Below are 13,583 nucleotides of genomic sequence, written 5' to 3'. Positions count from 1 at the left end.
GAGTCTAACCTAAAGTTTCTTCTTTCTTCCAAATGAGATCACAGGATGGCAAAGGTGTATTTTAAAATTGATCCTTCTGCTTTCATTGAAGCAGCAAACTAACACAGTTCCGCATTAGCACTGCTTGCTATTTAGCCTCCTTTATTTATTCATACAATTCATTATTTACACATTTGGTTCCTCAGAACCTGAAAATCCAGCCTCATAGAAGAAAAACGTTTTTCATCAAACACTTCTCAGCCGTCTGTGCTCATCAGTGCTTAAGATTTTTGATGCATCTTTTTATTCAAATACTCAAAAAAGTTTGAATATTTTATGTATCAAAATGAATTATTACAGTTTCCGAAGGCCAAAGAATAAAACATGTGACATGTACATTGGACAAAGCTTTATTTAAAAAAGCGTACAAAAATGAGTTTTATATGAATCAGATATTTGAAGTGTAACATACGAACAAAAACGCTTTTATGACATATTTTACACACTTTTACAGCAGTGTGACGGCCAGTGGGCTGGCCTTGTGTTTTTCTTTTTCTTTTACCTGTTTCTTGCAGGTAGGTGGAGCTGACCCAATTAGTGATGCAGCACACCTGAGAGGCCAGTCCCAGTGTATATAAAGACACCTTGACTGAACCAGGGTGCCTGGCTTTGGCTCTGTCTCTCCGCCTGGCACTCATTTTGTTCATTTGGAAGTTTTGGCTGTTATGTCCTTTAAATTGTCTCTAAGTTGCTTTACCTTATTTTCATTAAATATGTCTTACAGTCTTTAAAAGCCTGTGTGTGGTCTCCCTCTTGATTGTCACCTCCTATGAGCCGGGTTGTGACAGCAGGTGCACATACTTTTCCTTAAGCACTTGTACGCCACCGGAGACTGGCGGCTCTCGGTGGGAGGTGCAGGAGAGGACTCGAGTTTATCTGCAAAGCTGCTTCACATAAAAACCTTAAAACACTGTTAGAATATTTCTAGTTGTTAATCTTTGTGCTGAGTGTCAATTTCAGTTAGTTTGTTACTCTGCTGTGTAGAAACTACATTGATAGGTTTGTAACGTAAACCTATTCGCTGGAACGTTAAGGACAATTTGCTACGCAGCAAGACACAAGGCACCAAAGTTCTCTGGTTTACTCATGCATGAGGGAGACCTGCCTGGAGCCAAGTGTCGTCCCACCACTTGACCTCTGTCAGACTCTCAGCCAGGCTCCCCATAGCACTCCTTTTATTGTGGTTACATGAATATGCATAGGGTCATTAACATATAACATCTTACATAGGTATACATGTGAACAAAGAACACTGTGTGTGTGTGTGTGTGTGTGTGTGTGTGTGTGTGTGGGGGGGGGGGGGGGGGGGGGGTCTGAGTGTGGCCCCATAAACGACTTCCCTTAACCTGCTGGTCTGGAAAATCCAACAGTTCATCTATATGTAAAAAGGCACTTAGACTAAAACTGACATAGCTACGTTAATCCTACCGTAAAACAATAAAACAAGGTACGACCTCTTCCCATGCTCCCAGGATGTAGGTGCACACCTAAGAGTTGTGTTGATTATGAGTATGATGCTACTTTATTGGTTGTTCTCTGGCGCCCTCTAGTGGGATTTACCGCATCGTGCTGCCTGGTGCAGGGTTGCTCTTCCTGAGTTCTCTTTTGTTGTTGTTGGTTCTTTAAAAGATTTGAACAGACCCCAGGTGTGTTTGCCTTTATTCGATACCTGTGCTGACTGCAGATGTCCTTGTCCATTGTTTTTCTTCTATTTCGCTCCCTGACAGACAGTTTTAAACATTAACAAACGAACGAAAAAACATTTTCATGTACTTGTTTTTGTGAGTTTCTACATAGTTCTCACATGAATGGAAATTTGACAATTTCTAAAACTGTAAAAGTTATAAGTTATAAAACTGTGAATATGTTGGGATTGTATTCTGTTGTATTTACCTGTGAAAATGTGGCCTGTATTTGTTTTATGTAAAAGAAAAGGCACATTTGTGTCACCTTTGCTCACATGTCCTGAGCTAAACCGATCATACTGTCTGTGAAGTTCTTTAATTGCATGAGTTGTTGGCGTGCTCGCTGCTGTATGCACAGGAGTGTGTAGTGTTGATCACACTGGGAGGTAGTGGTGAAGATGGTTAGATCATTATAGAAACAAACAAAATTGAACCTTATATTATTGTTTAATGATATAATGTGATATAGAAATAACATCGAAGGACGCAGCCTGGCTCCAGAACTCCAGCTGCTGAAAGCTAAAGGTCCAGTTCACTCACATGCACATGGCCCTCAGTGATGTAGGCGTGCTGACAGTTAAGTGTGAAAATTTGTTCGATACGTAGTGTTTATGTCCCCATGTTATACAGGCTGCTTTTGTCCATGAAACCAACAACCAACTAGATCTTTTTAAAATAAATTTGAGGTGAAAATGACAATAAAGGAACACTTTACAGATCACCTTTAAAGAGCAAGTTAAAAATAGCAAATAGGAAATCAGATATGTGTCTTGTTTTTTATCTTTGTTTAGTCTCATGTGACCTGTCCAGGCACTAAAGGAGCAGTTTTTGTAAAATCCACAGTTACATCTTACATTTTTCTGTTGATGTCCAATAACACCCACTGTTATTTCACTATGTCAGAAGTCAGAGTTAATTAAAAGGTGGTTACTCTGCAGCAGCTCACTGCTGAGAAGAAGAGAATAGAAACACATCATCTCAAGCACACGCTCACTCACGTGCACACACATGATTGACCAATGACATGGCCCTTTAGCTCGGTCACAGACATTTATTTGACCCTTTAGTTCGGTCAGGTGGAGCAGCACCCCGGTGGTCATGTGAACTAACTCTCCCACAGAGAGCCATCAAGAGAGTGTGTTTATCACAGCAAAATGTGTGTGTGTGCCGTGGGAAAGGTCAAAGTCAGCAGTGGGTTGGGTGTCAGGGTTCACCTCACAGCATCGCTTCTAATCTCAGAACCTGAAATCATTCCCGGTTCTTCCTGAACTCATGTGAGCAGCTCGCTCACAGCTGCCCTGCTGCACCTCTGATTTCACTGCAGGGTGGAAAAAGGAAGAAAGTGGTACAGCCTGAGATCTGCTGTCTACTGAATCACATGAGGAGCTGTCAGTCAGGTGGGCGTCAGTTTAAAGACTCTGCATGGATGAAATAATGCTTTTAACAACAAGTACTATTTATTAAAACTACCAATGAGACAAAATGTCTTCTGGGAGTAAAATGCAAACTTGTGTTATTACATGTTTACATCACATAATTTCATTTGTGTGTGGACTCCACTGATCTGATGATTAAATGTCAGTGGCTGTTAAAGTTCTGGGTAAATAAAGCTGAGTGAAGTCAGTAAGTTCAAATATATGAGGAGTTTTTTACATTTAGTCCTGGTGCTGACAGAGTCTGAGGTGGTCTGTGCGGTGCTGGATGCCAGGCTATATTTGTACATGGATTCAAATATTTAAACTAGATGAGGTCTGATTTCTTGGACATTTCTGAAAAGTAAAATCAAACATTTTTCATTTCTGAATCACTGAAAAGCAGCTTTGTCTTTATAGTAACACACAGCGAACAGATACGGAGACTGAACATGTTACAAGAGGTTTAAGGTGAAAATCTAAAGTGTTTATGAACAGATTTACTGTAGATGCTTTATTTTAAAAGAGCTCTTATAAATATTAAACATCCACCAGTAATGAATAAAAGAAAGGAACATCAAAACTGCTCATGCTAAAGGAAGAACAGTGGTTGGAGATGAAAGCACAACCAGAATTATTGTGCAGTAAACTTGCAGTTTTGTTGCCTTTGACATGTTTGCTTCAAACACAGGAGCAGGTGTGACTTTGGTCGGCAACAGAGCAATAATACTAATACTAATAATATTACTACTGCAACTAGTACAAATAATAATAACAATAGAAATAAGTGCATCAGCTATGAATCTGCTACCAATTTGTAGCTGAATGGGTCAAGATGACAGTTACATGTTTACACTGCTTTGCAGAAATCATAAATCTACATAGACATGAATTTAACATTAAATACACATTTACACATAAACTACTTACACTCGTCGAGTCAGAACCTCACAGATCTGAAACAGGAAATCAGAAATTCCTCCACATTTGAGATCTCGTTTTTGCAGGACAAAGTTGCTCGGCAATTTTATTCTTATAAAAAATAAAACCATCAGATCTGTTTCTGTATAACAACCAGTGGAGTCGAGTCCCTGTTGCAAAGAGAGGCAGCGCAGACGAGCTGCACTTATCGACACAGACTCACTCAGACTGATTGCATCGTGTTGGCATCTGTCTGCATTTATTTTATTGGATGGGAATTATTTAAACCTTTGTGATTGTTTGTAAACAGGTTGTTTTTTCATGTCAGCCAAAGGCAACGTATAAAAGGTGGATGTAGACTTCTGAAAAGTGATGCCAATGCAGAAGCGCCGTAAACATGAATTCTCTATCAGACCAGCAGGGGGCGACTCCTCTAGAAGTCTGACTGTATAGAAGTTGAGAAAATGACCCTACTTGGACTGTGACCTCATTAAACAGTTTCCTGATGTTTACGGTCTCATTCTCAAGTTTGAGTTCTTATTGAAAACAACATGTTGTTCATTTTGTAAATTATGGCCCCATCAGAGTGAAATACAGGACATGCTTCACTGTGGCTTAACTAATTGGCCATATGAGCCTCGGTTTCTCCTTCAGCTCCACCCTGTGCTCGTTACATCTGGCTGCAGTGTCCAAAAAAACCACAAAATCACAACCCTTTGGAAGTGTCTAGACATAAACAAAAAATTAATAATGGATTGGATTTATATAGCGCTTTACAACGCCACTATTCATTCACTCTCACATTCACACACTGGTGGAGGCCCTGGGGCAGACTGACAGAAGCAAGGCTGCCATATCGCGCCATCGGCCCCTCTGGCCAACACCAGTAGGCGGTAGGGTAAAGTGTCTTGCCCAAGGACACAACGACCAGGACAGAGAGCCCGGGGATCAAACCGGCAACCTTCTGGTTACAGATACGCTTCCCAACCCCCCTGAGCCACGGTCGCTAACTAATAATGCAGTTAGCTTTGTTCATTATCTGTATGGAAATTCTCTTTCTGTCTGACAGACAAATATGAGCACAGCAGAAAAGAATGAGAATCAAAATACTTTATTAATTCCTGAGGAAATTATGTTTGACACCACAACTTGAAACCAACGAATGCTAATGTTGATCCATAAAAGATGGTGTGTAGATTCCTTCTCTCACCCTAACCGATGGCCCCGCCCCTCCCTGAGCCTGGTTCTGCTGGAGGTTTCTTCCTGTTCAAAGGGAGTTTTTCCTTCCCACTGTCGCCAAAGTGCTTGCTCATAGGGAGTCATATGATTGTTGGGTTTTTCTCTGTATATATTATTGTAGGGTCGACCTTACAATATGAAGCACCTTGAGGCGACTGTTGTTGTGATTTGGCACTATATAAATAAAATAAAATTGAACTGAATTAAATAAGCAGCTGATTTCTTACAGTATATTATTATTTGTTATGTTGAGCACGTTTCTCCCTGCTGAAAATAATTGGACAAAATCAGACACTGCAGGTTAAAAACTGTTCACAAAGCTGCAGCAGCATCAGCCTGACGTGGGGCCAGACAAGTTCACTGTAATTTCATTCACAAAATACAGCAACACCACACAACACAATAAAAACAGCAGCAGTTTTGAATTTAAACCCAGTGAGAGAATCAACAGTCTCAGGTCAGCTGGCTCTGCAGTTACAGCCTGGTATGAGCTCGTACCCTCCACACAGGCGCCTCCTGGCAGCCCTTTCTCAGTCCGAGCCCTCTGCTGGCCTCTGTGCTCCCGCACATTGAATGGAAAGAAACAAACTGTTAGTTTGTTTAGGCTGAGACCACAGTTTGTGTTAAAACAGATTATTTAATAAGGTTAAAGGACCTTAGTCATTAGAATTACAATAAAAAGCAAATAGTGAATATGAAAATATGGTAATACTTTAAAGAAATGACTTTGACACTGATTTAAAAAAGGAAACAAAGAAAGTTTCTTCTTCTCTAATCTCTGATTTTTTGTAGCTAACTAAGGCGCCATCACTAAGACTCAAATATATCTTTAAATGACAGGTTCAGTTTCCTGTGACCACCAGAGGTCACCTGACGGTATGAACGTGCTGTAACAAGCTGCTAAACATTTAGTTTAATGAGGCGACAGTTTCTTTTAGCCTTTCTCAGGCTGCAGATCACAGCAGCGACGTGTTTTTCAGCTAAAATCAAAAAATGCTCTGTTAGTGTGAGACACTGTTGGCTGTGTGCTCGTGTGAGCTGATGTGCTTTTTGTCTCAACCACATAAAGTTAACACAGTCTGAACAAAAGAGCTTAAGACACACGAACAGCAGCAGCATGTGTGTGAAATGACTTTGGCCCTGTGTGTGTGTGTGTGTGTGTGTGTGTGTGTGTGTGTGTGTGTGTGTGTGACTAACCTTCCTGGGCAGTATCCCTGTGGGTCGATGCTTCCTGACAGGAAACGGCTTCACTTTCAGGATCAACAGTCCTGCTTGAACACATCTATACCTCCACACTGCTGACCTGAAGCCCTGACATACATCCCAGTGTCGACCACACCTTCATTATAAAAGCAGACCTAAACACTGCTGTAAAAAATAACTAAATAAAAATGAAATTAAACGGATTCAGAGCATCAGGAGCCCGTTTGTGTGTGTGTGTGTGTGTGTGTGTGTGTGTGTGTGTGTACGGGTTCTTAATATACTGGTGGGGACCAACAGCCCTCATTTAGGGTGAGGATTACCGGTATGTCAATAGGATGTACCCACAAGGATAGTAAACCGTGTGTGTGTGTGTGTGTGTGTGTGTGTTCTCTGAGGGGTTTCTGTGCCATTCGTTTCAGGAGTCTGCGGGAGGATGTGAAGGTCAGGAGGTTTCACATGAGGTCAAAGGTCATCACAGCACACACACACATATTGTCTGGCAGTAGTTAGTATTTCACAGAAGGGCTGATGTTGAGTTTTGTGCTTCCTGAGTTTAAATTGAAGGTTTTTCTGGTTACACAGAGGAGAAAATGAAAAAAGAGAGAAATGTCGTGATACCTCTTCCCCCAGGAGCAGAGCTTTTGTCCTAGTGTGTGTGTGTGTGTGTGTGTGTGTGTATGTCTAGGATTTACTCTGCTCTACAGTACCTGTACCTATGACGGGGCGTGCCCACCTGTTCCTCGTTACCTGCACTTTGTGTCCCCGGCTCTGCTGTGCAGTCGAACAGTTCAGGCCAGAGTTTCTAAAAACTCGCTGTAACATCTGAACCTGCTGAACGTGTCCAGCTCCGTCCTTCAGTGAGTCTTTTCTATGTTAGTTGTTAGTTTTGTTGTTTTGTTTTGTTTTTGCATCCTGTTGTTGTTTTCAGATTTGACTGATGACGTCTTCATGCAGTTTTAACCAGGCTACAAAATAACTCCACATATAGGTGGAGATGGCTGAGAGGAAAGACTGACTTCATTTCACTTTGAGTTTTTCCCCCAGTTATGTTTTTATTCTTTCAGCTTTTTGTTTGTTTGTGTATTTTTTCCAGTATTAGTTTAGATTTTGTCTGTTTTGATTTTGACCTCAGTAAAATTTGGGGTCATTAATACAAAACAAGACAAACAAAATATGATGAAAATGTTCTTCCTTACACAGTACGACTGAGCTTTGTCTTGATCGTTCTGTTTATTCATCCAAACTTCTCAGTTTGCCAACTTAGATATAAATGTTCCCGTGACATCTGTTTGCCACATGACAGTTTGCACCTTCTGCACCCGAGAGGCAAACTGACCTGGCACTGACAGGAGTCTCCTCTTGATAGATGTTAATGTTTAAATCTTTCAGTCCTGTTGGCTGTTTGTAAAAGAGCAACTCTGAGAGTTAAAGGTATCAATAAAAAAGATGCACATGATCTGAGTGATCAACAGTAACTGTTCATCCAAAACTTTACATCGGACCCTCCCCCAAAACCAGCTGTTATGTAACAATGGCAGAAGCCACTCTCACCATCAGTGAGCTGTTGTAGGCTTGGATAACACTCTCAGTGGGTATTTCCACATCCTGGGGACTTTCAGAATCGCAGCAGTTTGAGACTTGACTGTTTGATGATGATGATGGATTATATTCGCCGTGAGCTCGTAAAGCATTTTTCACAACACCGTACGAGGCGTTTAATGTCTCCAGAGGCTCGTAAATACTGTCAGCTCAGAGTCTCGCTCTGCACACGACCCCAGACAGTCTGGGTGCCTGAGGTAACTTCCTCTGATATGCACACAGTTACTCAAACACATAAACACATGTAGTTATAGTCTATGTACACATGACAAGGATCAACTTCCAGAGCTGGAAGATTAAGCCAAACCGGAAGTGCACAAAATGACAGGAGCCTCATGGGATGGCTTCAAAAGCAGGTCAGTCCCCAGACTCCCATTTTAAAAGTTAAAGTTAGGAGGTGACTGCTGTATCTGTAACCTTTGGGAGCATTTTAATAATATGGCTTTCTATGAGATGTAGGCCATCCAATAAAGTTTGTCCCCCAGTTTTAGTGAGTGAAACCTTACTTGTACATGTACAGACTGCACTATTGTTTCACCTGTTCATGCTGTTGGGAAACTGATCTGCTGAAAAATCAGGGTGGTAGAGGTTGTTTATTTGCTAAAATATAAAAAAATATTATTGTGATGAAATTTAAATCATAGGATGCTTTTATAAGGTGTTGAAATAAGTGACTGGAGGCATTACCAATATGGCTGCAAAGTGCAGAGACGTGTTTTTGGAAGGACCTTTCTTCTCTGACACAAACCGACACACATCTGTTCACCTTTTCCAAGGATATTAAACTACATCCCAAACTGAACTGTTAAACCTAACCTCATCCTCCAAATGATGGACGTGTTTGTCCTCAAAAAGATGTTGAATCTCCACAGAATGACAGATTAATGTTCCGACAACATCAGCTGTACATGTAGACACACGGGAGCGACATCACCCTCTGATGCTGTTAGACAAACACACACAGCTAAATGGTTCGACTGTCTCTGAAACACCAAATAAAGCTTTTCATTATATAACTGAGATGACACAGAGACATTTACCCTCGTGGCAGTGAACAGGAGGAATGCACATCTGTATTTGTTCTTGTCACATCTGCACTGAAGCTTGTTTGTATGTTGGATGTTCAGGCTGACCCACATGGAAAGAAAAAGACAAGACAAATGGTCCCCGGTCACCTCTGGTTTGTCCCAAAAGGAAGTTTATTACAGCTGAATGTCGTTCTCTTACTTGTTGATGTTCCTGGAGTTTCTCTGTTACTTGCTGATAAAAGGTTATACCTAAATAGACAGGCCAATGAAGGCTGAAGGTTGATGGTTGATGGCTGACTCGGGTTTGTACAAGTGAGCAGTTGCATCAGCTGATAGAAGGAAAAGAGTAAAAAGGTTCAAAATTCTAAACAGAAAGTTTTCCTTTTGAAAATCATTTGAAAGCATCCTCAGAGAAAACATAGTTACTAAAAGAACTTTTTTCCTAATTGATCTGAAATCTGATATATTTCTGAGCTTTCCTGTAACTTTCTATAATTTACAGTCACGTTAAAAAGACATAACTCGCTCTATTGATACTAAGGTTTTACATATGTGGACATGTTGTCATTTATTTAGCATAAAGCCAAAATGCAGAAGTAGTCAGTGAAAAACCAAACACACACCACAGTTCACAGAATCAGCTCCAGTAACTGTTTTCTGACTTTATCAGTTTCTCACATTGTTGTAGAGGAAATGTTGCTTCAGTTTATTGACTTCTGTGAACATTTGTTTATGCACAGCTCCTCTGAAGAGCTGACCTTTGGGCTCATCCTCCTGTCGAATATTTTGGTATACAGAGGAGTAAATGCAGTGGCTGCAAAACAAACACCCTACTGTCCCATCTCAGGTCTGTCACTGAGCCCTCCTGGACTCTGCAGTTTGCCTACAAAGTGCAAACATGTCTGTAGATGTTGTGTTAATATTGCATTGCACTTCAATATCATGACTCTGCAGGAACTTATGCCAAGTTACTTGTTGTGGATTTTAGTTGTTCTTTGAACATCTTCATCCTGGCTCTGCAGCTGGATCAGGCAGCTCCCATCTGCAGCTGGATGAGTGACTTTCTGTCTGACAGGAAGCAACGTGCAAGTCTGGGCAGGCATATCTCAGACTCTCCATCAACACTTGTTCTCCTCGAGGCTGCTTTTCTTTCTCTATACCAAAAGCTGCACCTCAGTCTGTCAATCTCCTGAAGTTTGAAGACGACACTGAGTCAGAGCACAATTAGGACGAAGAAACACAAGAAGCCAAGAAGTACCGAGGGCTGATATACACTATATATAATAATTAGTCCTCAAACACTGAAGGAATTACATATAAATAAATTACATTAAATAATAAAAAAATGTAAGTGTTTTGTGCACGTGAGTGTTACCCACACTTTACTGTAAACTACACTACAGTCAGATATGAACTGAAGCAGAGGTGAAGTGCATTAAAAGATTGTTTAGTGTGAGATTGTGACAAACTGAAACATTATTAAATACCAAACATCAGGTCTTTACTCTCCAGTCAATCACAGAGAAAACAGGTGCTCTGAAAACACACAGCTATCCTATCATCTGTGCTAAATCCAGCAAACGATGGACACGCCCCCTGCGGGTATAATCTCTATTAACCATCATTAGCATTCCTCCAATATTTCCCATGCTCTGTTAGTTTCAAGCAATTAGCATTCTGCTCATACTTCTCCAGTTGCTGTTCCAGGAGGATTTCTCCCTGACAGCTGCTTTCACCACAGGCAGCTCAACAAATGTGAGCAGCAGGAGACGTCCACTGATGAGCTCTTTCTTCTGTGAGGACACGCTGATAGGGTCTCTCTTATTGGCTGGACAATGAGCATCATCTGGTATCTTTGCTTGTCTTTTATGTGCTCTTGTATTTTGATATGAGCTTGTCTTTTCTTCTCCATATCTTCTCTCTGTGTTTTCACTGTGCTGCCTGTCAATCACAGTGATGTGGAGGTGATGACATACAGGAAGAGGAGTGTGCTAAAGCAGAGTAAAAGTAGACAGTGGCTCCTTTATCCCACTGTGATACACAAACAGGGGGATACGGGTCTCTTGGCTACAGCATGAAGGATATGAATGCTGAAACTGGGAGAAGGTCCAGGAGCCTCTATAATGCTGCTGCTGTAGCCACGTGTTTTACTGTTGGGGATTCAAACCTTTCCACTAATCCTGTTTCTCTGACCTTTCACCTTGAAATGAATGTGTACATTAAACACTCAGCCAGGACACTTAATCTAATCCTAACCCCTTTACTTACTGAGATAATATCTTAAAGCCACTTTGAATCATTTCTTTTTGAGGTTTCTGATGTGAAGGTATACGTTGATAAATGTGAATGTTGAACCTCAGTTCTCAAACATTTCTCAAACATAAGGAAATCAGTCTGGAAATGCACTGATGAAAATAAGTTTAAGTTCTCTCCACTTGTTCCTCTTGGTCGTCCTCGCCCAGCACGTTGGTCCAGACCGAAACAGCTGAGCTGGGAGATTCGTCACATATGCTGCTGTGAAGCGTCAAGCTGAGTGTTTTCATCTTGGTGTTTTGATTCTACTTCATGCTCATAGGCTGTCAATCAAACGCTGTTTGTCCTCTATGACTGCAATGATTTACAAAACAAACTGCGTGTGTGAGCCCTGTGATTGGTTGGCATATTTAAAGCGTAGCCTATGGCAGGGATGGTCTCCAGCCACCCTTGAACCTGAATTAAATAAGCAGAATAAATTACATTACATGGTGAATTCAGCAACTAGTAATTGAGCTCCTGATCTTATTTGCTGGGGTCACAGATGTTGTTGTTACCTGAGCTGTTTGTGGGCTGTTAGTAATAATAGAAAGAAAGTAACAAAAGAAATTCACATTATTTTTAGCTTTTATGTAAAAATGTTATTATGTACACATACTAGCACGTTAGCATGCTAAACTTTATATATTTTAAAAAATTGGCAAACTGTCAAATATTGAACCAATAGAAAGTGTAATACTGTATATCATTAGAGGTCATTAGAAGTCAGTCCCTGTAAGAAAGCTGAAGCCCAGCCCTGCGTGGCTGCGATCTGTGGCCACTGCATTACAAACAGATGTGTTTCTGTGAAGAATGAGCTGAGGAAGAAATGACGTTGTGTGCATTATGTGCCTCTGATAGTGAATCAGCCAACAGGGAGCAACATGCACACCATCCAGATGACTTCTGTGTCTTATTTCAGCAGTGCATTCTGCACGTGTGCAAACAGCATAACTCAAGTCCAGCTGCTAAAGTGACCGACAGGCTGATCATTCTATCACTAATTGAAGGAGTTTGACACAAAAACAAAGGCTTTCTTTTCTTTTGTCCTACTGCTTAATTATAGTTAATTACAATTTTATTTTATATTACGACAGGATGTCTTTTTGCTTCATTCAGTGTTAAAGTTTAAGGTCACTGAACTTTATATAACAGAGCATTGAATGAAGAATAAAGGTGTTCTTATAGATGGGAACTCATAAAATGGGCTCTTTCATATAGTCTCCAGTTCATCAGGATGGAGGGAAAGCGTGGTGGGCGTCACTGTTTTGGGTACGAGAATCTCTCAGTTTGAAGTTTCTCCCACATGACTGAGATTAGGAGCCAGTGACCGTATGGTCTTGTGTTCCTGCCCGTCTCCTTCCTTCGTTCTCTCACACATATTTGTGTTGTTAATGCTGAGGAAGAGGAGGAGAGGAAGGGGAAAAGAGTGCAGGATGAAAGACTCGTTCTGTTCCCTGCAGAACATCAGACACGTGAGGCGTGAAGGTGAAGGCTGCCTGGCGCTCGCCTGGCTGATTGAATTAAAGAATGTTTTCTGTACAATGATGCACGTGAATGCTCTTTGAAGGGAGACTCAAAGTGTGCACTGCACATCATGCCCTGTGAAGACAACACAGCCTGTCGGTGTGACCAGCAGCAGAACTACAACTACAGCCAGATCAACAATGACTGAACAATGAAAAAAGTAGTTTGAATAAAACAGGTTCACGTGACAAATGAATATGTCTCAAGCTTGGATTCTGAGGTATTACTGAACATAAAAATGATTTTAACGCAAAAATATCCAGTTATTAGATAACATTAGCTGTGAAAAGCTTCAAACAATGGTGTTACCTTAAAATGAGTCCCAGCATTTTATACACTAGTGTCAAACATAAGGCCCGGGGACCAGAATCAGCCTCGAAAACACTGTGATCTCACTGGACAGCTTTAATGTGAAGGAGTGCACAGATTTTGGTCTTTTAACTAAATTTTCACAAGTTTTACAGTTTTCCCCACAGATAAAGACCCACTGCCATCCATACTACACCAAATTCTCTGTGAATTAATTAAAAATTGTAATATTTTACGATAAATTGTATATTTTAAATTATATTTTATTATAAATATATTTATTTATAGTCTGAGCAATGGACTACCAGAATCTTTTGTGTAACTCTACA

The sequence above is a fragment of the Aulonocara sp. 'chitande type north' Nkhata Bay genome, linkage group LG5, assembly GCF_057382095.1.
Source record: "Aulonocara sp. 'chitande type north' Nkhata Bay isolate Kocher_YH1m ecotype deep benthic linkage group LG5, A_spYH_male_GT1.1, whole genome shotgun sequence".
NCBI lineage: Eukaryota > Metazoa > Chordata > Actinopteri > Cichliformes > Cichlidae > Aulonocara > Aulonocara sp. 'chitande type north' Nkhata Bay.
Note: the sequence above shows the minus strand (reverse complement) of the source record.